Here is a 6,000-nt window from a genome sequence, read left to right as displayed (position 1 = left end):
GTAGATCCCTGTCAGAGAATGTTACCTGTGAGAGCTCTGGCACAGACTGAGATTGCCCTGCTCCGGGAAGTGCGGTAGCAATTAGTCTACAATGGCCTTGAGGTTACAGGAGTCTGAAACTGCATCATCAGGACTCACCAATATCATCAGGTCTGCTGCTGCTGGAGTGCACAGCAGACACCATCTGTCTGCTGACAGGGCCCATGAAGCTGGTGTGGCTGGGAGATGAGGAGCAGGTGTTCTGCAGGGGTTTGCTCTCACTCACAGCAGCAAGAGCGCAGACATGCCCTGTCACACTCATTTGTATCCACCGAGTCTTGGACAAATCTGTCTCACACTCCTTTTTCTCGCTGGCAGAGCTCTGTCAGGGTTTTGTGGATGTAAGACTGAGTTGCAAAAGCCCACAAAAGCCTCAGCCATCTTTGTGAGTCTCAGAAGTAGAGAAAGAAAGATTTTTGTTTGAGAGTGGGATCAGGAGGGAGGAGGGATGGGAGAAGCGAGGTTTTAAAACCCAGGAGACATTCTCCTAACACTTCACCAAAATTAGAGCCCTAACAGCCTTCTCTGCCCTGGGGATTGGTGGAGGCAAGTACTGCTGGAACTTCTCAGTCACTAGTGCTGGATGGAGGGAAAGATGCTTTGTAGGGTGAATCAAGCCATGAATCAAGCTTGGGATTCTGTGCAGTTGTGCAGCTCCCTGCTGCTTCTCAGCTCTCATAAGGCACATTGTAGCCAGACTGCAGACAGCTCAGTGGAGCAGGCAGAAACCCTCAGTGCTGTGTTCACTATTGAGAGGCCTGCAGCTCCAAGCCCAGGTGAGGAGTCAAGCCCACTGGTGTCACAGATCCTGCTCCCTGTCTTGCCAGCAGTGATGCTTCCAGGCAGGTCAGAGCAGTAGTAGTCCTAAGCTGAGGCAGGTGGGATCTGACATAAGCAGACTCCTTCAAAGCTGCTTCAGAAAGCTTTCAAGTTGCCAGGCATTTTTGTCTGTGCATTGCAATTCCCACAAGCTTGCAGCATTTGTAGGAGTTTTGTAGAGACTCCACAGTTAATTGCTAGCAGAACCACAATGGAGATGAAACCTACTGATGCTGCTGCCTAATGCATTGTGTCTGGCAAGACAAACCTTTCTGTGAGGAGTGGAAAGAGGCTGGGACATTAAGAAAAGAACAGGGGGCTGGCAGATGAGCTGGCCAAGCCGCTCTCCATCATTTTTCAGCAGTCCTGGCTCACTGGAGAGGTCCCAGAAGACTGGGAGCTGCCAACGTGGTGCCCATCCACAAGAAGGGCTGGTTGGATGAGCCAGGGAATTATAGGCCTGTCAGCCTGACCTCAGTGCCAGGCAAGATCATCATTGGGATGTGCTGCCCAGGGATGTGGTGGTGTCACCGTCACTGGAGGTGTTTAGGAAGAGACTGGATGGGGTGCTTGGTGCCATGGTTTACTTGATTAGGTGGTGTTGGATGATAGGTTGGACTTGATGATCTTGAAGGTCTTTTCCAACCTATTCTATTCTATTCTATTCTATTCTATTCTATTCTATTCTATTCTATTCTATTCTATTCTATTCTATTCTATTCTCTTATGTGCTGGTCAGTTTTTCTTCTTTCACAGCAGCTGGGGGTGTTGAAATTGCTGAACTCCTTCCTGCAAGCTGCTTCTAGCAGCCCTGTGTGAATGGGGAGGGTTCAAGTGCAGCTCTGTGCTTATGCTGAGTGGTCCTGTTCAGAGGCTTCTGACCTTCTGGCCTGAGCCTAAATACATTTCTGTTCAGGAGTCAGGGAGAATGACTGGGAAAAACATGTTCATTGTTAGCTGGCTTGCATGTCTAGCACTGGAGTCTTGGAGTTTTGCAGTGCTGGACCTTGGAAGGGTCTGCCACTGGAGATAAGGTGGCAAGCCCTGACCTAACTGTTTGGCTTGATGAAGCAGGGGTTGTGCAGTCAGGTGTCAGAGGGAAATTCGTCCATCTCACAAGAGATACAGTGCCACCTGTAAGGCTGTTACAGCCATGAGGCCTTTGTCTTTCTTCCTGTGCTTCTCCTGCAGTGCTACATCTGGCATACATTGCACAGGCCGGTTGCACGCAGCAGCCTTTCCTGTGCTGGTGCAGGTTCTTACCCAGGAGGGCTGACAGTAGTTTATCCTGCAATTGCTTTCAGTGCAGAGACAGTTAGGTAGTGTCTCTTTGCCTGCCACTTGTGGCTGCCTAATGAGGCTCAAAATATGACCTGTCACTCTGCAGTGTGTGCTCAGTATCAAGGCAACTCCCTGCCTGCAGGCAGGAGGTCGTTCAGCATCCACTAACAGCTTTGGATATTTCTGCACTAAAACCCAAGCCAAACATTACAGGCCCTGAGCCATCTGCAGGCACAAGTAGGGTTGCTTAACTTCTCAGTGCGGATGAAGAGGTCTGTGGTATCCTTTTATCTGCTTTTGTGTGGTCAGTGCTTCTAAACAATGAACCCTCTGCTGCTCTGGCTGCTGTGGCAGAGCTGAATGAAATGCAAAGAGGTTCTTTTATGCTATTAAGTGTGGTGTTGCTCTCTGCTCCCTTGGAGAGCCCTGAGCTGATAATAAAGGGGATGACTCTTCATAGGGTAATGCCAATAGTTTTTCCCGAGTAGCTGATCACGCCTGCAACCCTCCTCCCAGCAGTTCAGCTGCCTGTGAGCTCGCACACAGCATGCTTGTGTAACCCCAACAGCACGCTTGTGTAACCCCAGCACAGGCTTCTGAGAGCCCTGCTGAACGGAGAGCAGCAGCTGTGAAAGCCTGCACAGAAGAGAGCCCTGCAGAACAAGGAAGATAACACTGCAGAGGTAAGGTCGGTGAGAGGGGTGTGGCTGGCAGCACACCATCCTAAGGAGGAAGTCAGTCGATGGAGGATGGCAACTGCAGCGCTGAGGATCAGCCTGCCCCAAGGACAAATGGAGGAAAAGCCTCCTCAGTTGGCAGATGTTTGTTGGATGTCATCTCTGGAGCAGTGAACTTCTCAGCCATCCAACGGAGCTCATTAATCCCCTCAATGGTTCTTGCGTACTGGACAGTAATGACTGGGTTTGTACTTTTACCCGGTGTGTACTTAACTTCTGGTTTTGTAGCAGAGGTTGCATCGGAACAGAACCAGATACTGAATCAGCTACTGAGACTGCTGACCTGAAGTTTTCTTCATTGCCATCAGCTTCTGCTGATGGCTTTTGGGACAGATGTGGCAGCTCCCTGAAGCTGTGGTACCCAGTGTGGGTTACTAACTGAGACAAATTGTAAGGACAGTGGAGCTAAAGGATGCTTCCAAATGAGCAGTCAGCTCCTCTCTCTCGGGTAAAAAGAGTCCCAACAGAATACCAGCTGGTCTGAGAGGGATCCCAGGTAACTTTTATAGTAGGTAGTGCTGCTTCTGCTGAGGCTCTGAAGGCAGACTGGGAGATAAGGACAGAGCAGGCTGCCAGAGAGCATTTTGTCCCAGAGGAGTAGCCAAGACTAGCCTAAATCCAGCAGACTGAATCGGTCAGCACAAATGGCACGTGTGGGAGGCTGGAAAAGCTGGAGGCAAACCCTGGGAGTTACACACCCAGATGAGCACGTCCAAAGCGGGGTGTCCAGATTGCTTGTATGCACACAGCTCTCTGGAAACTTCTACCTTCTACACTCTTGGTTTTGCTTCCTAATAGTGAGGGGAGGGAGTGAGAATGTGGCTCCTCACAAAAACTGATCTGTTGTTTTCTAACTGCACTTAGGTGCCAACTAACCTAACCATTGGGAACTGTCCAGCTCAGATGTTGTGAGCTCTGCTGTTGGCTGGAGGCACCACGATTACCTCCTTGCTCATGCTAGGCTGAGCCTTCATTTCTTACGAGTTTTTCTGTCTGAGACTGTTATCCAGACATGACTCAAACTGGAGCCAAATTCTGCCTGTCATCATGAAAACATTTGAAAAGCCATCTGTGTTTTGAATCACAGCTCATCCACCTACAAAATACGATTGAAGTATTTAGTTTTGTACATATAGCCATTTACTTATACATGCCTCTGTATTTGCATGTATGTGAAGAATCTTGTGCTGCAAGCTCATGCACTCTGCTTGAACAAAGATCATAATGCTACTGGCCTTCTGCTGTGTCAGCTGTCTGTACCTGAATGTCATCTTTACTTTCTGACTCTACAGAACAGCCTGTTTCTGAAAGCTCCAATTTGAGAGGAGCAGACTACAGTCTCCTTTTGGTGTACAACAGAGGTTAAACTGGGCTTTAATGTGAGGAGGTAGAAAGCTGGCCTGTACCTTTAGGGGCAGCTGTGAGCTCTGCAAGCCAGCTCATGCACTATTAGCAGTATTTAAATGTATAATGCCACTGGAACCTGTTGCCTCTCTTTTAACTTTAGCTTTGCTAAATGCTACTTCGGAGAAGATTTCCTTCCTGCCCCAATATTATGATACACCAAGTTCATAAGGACCTGAAGAAAAAGGGAACACTGGGCAAGAGCAGTCAGGGAGGAAATGGGGAATGATGGTAAGGCAATAAGGCAAAAGAGATAGTCAAAAATAAATTGGAGAAGGAGAAGAGTATCAGAGAGAGAGAACCAAGTCATCAGCTGCTGCTCTGAATACCAGGTGTGCTCAGAAACTGAGGAGCAGTACTTGTAAGTAGCTGGAGCAGTGGAAAATCCCTTTGCTAGTGTTTACAGTATTAGGCTGGTGCAGACCTTCTACTGCCGTTTGACACTGTAATTGCTGCCGTTCCAACTGTCATTACCTTGGGGTCTTTAAATCCCATCATCACTTCACTCTGGTAATGCTGCTTAGCAGTACAAAGGAATTTATGTCTTTGGTTGCAGCTGATCTGTTTCAACTCAAAGCACACGGAATTTCAAAGGCACGCTGACATTTGGACTTGTCTGTGGCAGTATTGCCTGGTGATGCTCTCGGCAAATGAGCAGCAGGTTTCAGCTCCTGCTCCTTGCCAGTGGACTTGTAGAGGTTAAATAATCCAAGGAGCTGCAAGGAGAACCTTAGGGGAGCACTGCTCCTCCTAATAGGCGCTGAGGGTCTTGGGGGTAGGGAGAGCCTGGTCTGGGTGCCTGGGCCCCAGAGACTTGAAGGACCCTGAGGCTCCAGCAGATGGATCCCACAGCTGGTGTTTCCATCACCTCTGGATGTACTCTGGTGTGGGAACCCCACGAGCTACCCTGACAAGCTCAAACCAAACAGACTTGCTGCTCTGAAGACATCTCTCTGCTTCCTCGTGTCAGAAGGCCCTCCTGGGCCCTGGCTGTCTTGAGATCAGTCGTGTGTGTGCTGCCTTGTAGTGTCAAAGCGCTGCATTGTGTGACAGAAGGCTTTTCTTTCACTGCAGGGCTGAAGCAGCTGCTACTTGCAAAGTGGAAGAAGTGGAGTTCTAGCTGCTTCCGGGGGGCAGCAGGCAGCTAGTGAGATCGTTTCAGGTAAGAAAAACTCACTGGCGATCCAGAATTGGTTCTTGTTTCCTCAGCGTGAATCTTGAGATAAGCAAGTCCTCCTGTCTCTAGCATCATCTGGCACAGGGGATGTGTGAGGTGGTTATTGATCTTTTACACTTTTAAGTGGCTCTGTTTTCAGAAAGTGAAAAGGATCTATCCAGGCTCCTTTGATAGAGGTAGGAGAGAAAAGGCTCCCTGTTTACTTGGAAAACTGGAAATTCCTGACCTGAGAGAGCCCTGCCAGATGAGCTGAGCTAAGCCTTGCATGAAGGGAAAGAGAAGCACACTTAATTGCTTACTCGCAGGAGCAAACCTCAGGCTGCAAGTGCACATTACCCTGAGCCCCTTTTGGTCCTGAAAATGCACAGAATTAGTAACTTAGAATGACTGAAATCTGTCCTTGCTTCTCGCTCAGGGTTTGTTTCTGTCCAAATTATGACACTGAAACTGCTCAAGAGATTGGTAAAATGTTTGGATTAGTTGGTTTAAATTCGTTTGATGTGAACTCCTATTGCTGCTGCCTTTCATACAGGTGGGAGAGGG

The sequence above is a fragment of the Melanerpes formicivorus genome, unplaced genomic scaffold, assembly GCF_026170545.1.
Source record: "Melanerpes formicivorus ecotype bairdi unplaced genomic scaffold, bMelFor1.0.p_v2 SCAF_41, whole genome shotgun sequence".
NCBI classification, from domain to species: Eukaryota; Metazoa; Chordata; class Aves; order Piciformes; family Picidae; genus Melanerpes; species Melanerpes formicivorus.
The sequence above is the reverse complement of the archived record's forward strand: the minus strand, read 5'-3'. Positions refer to the sequence as shown.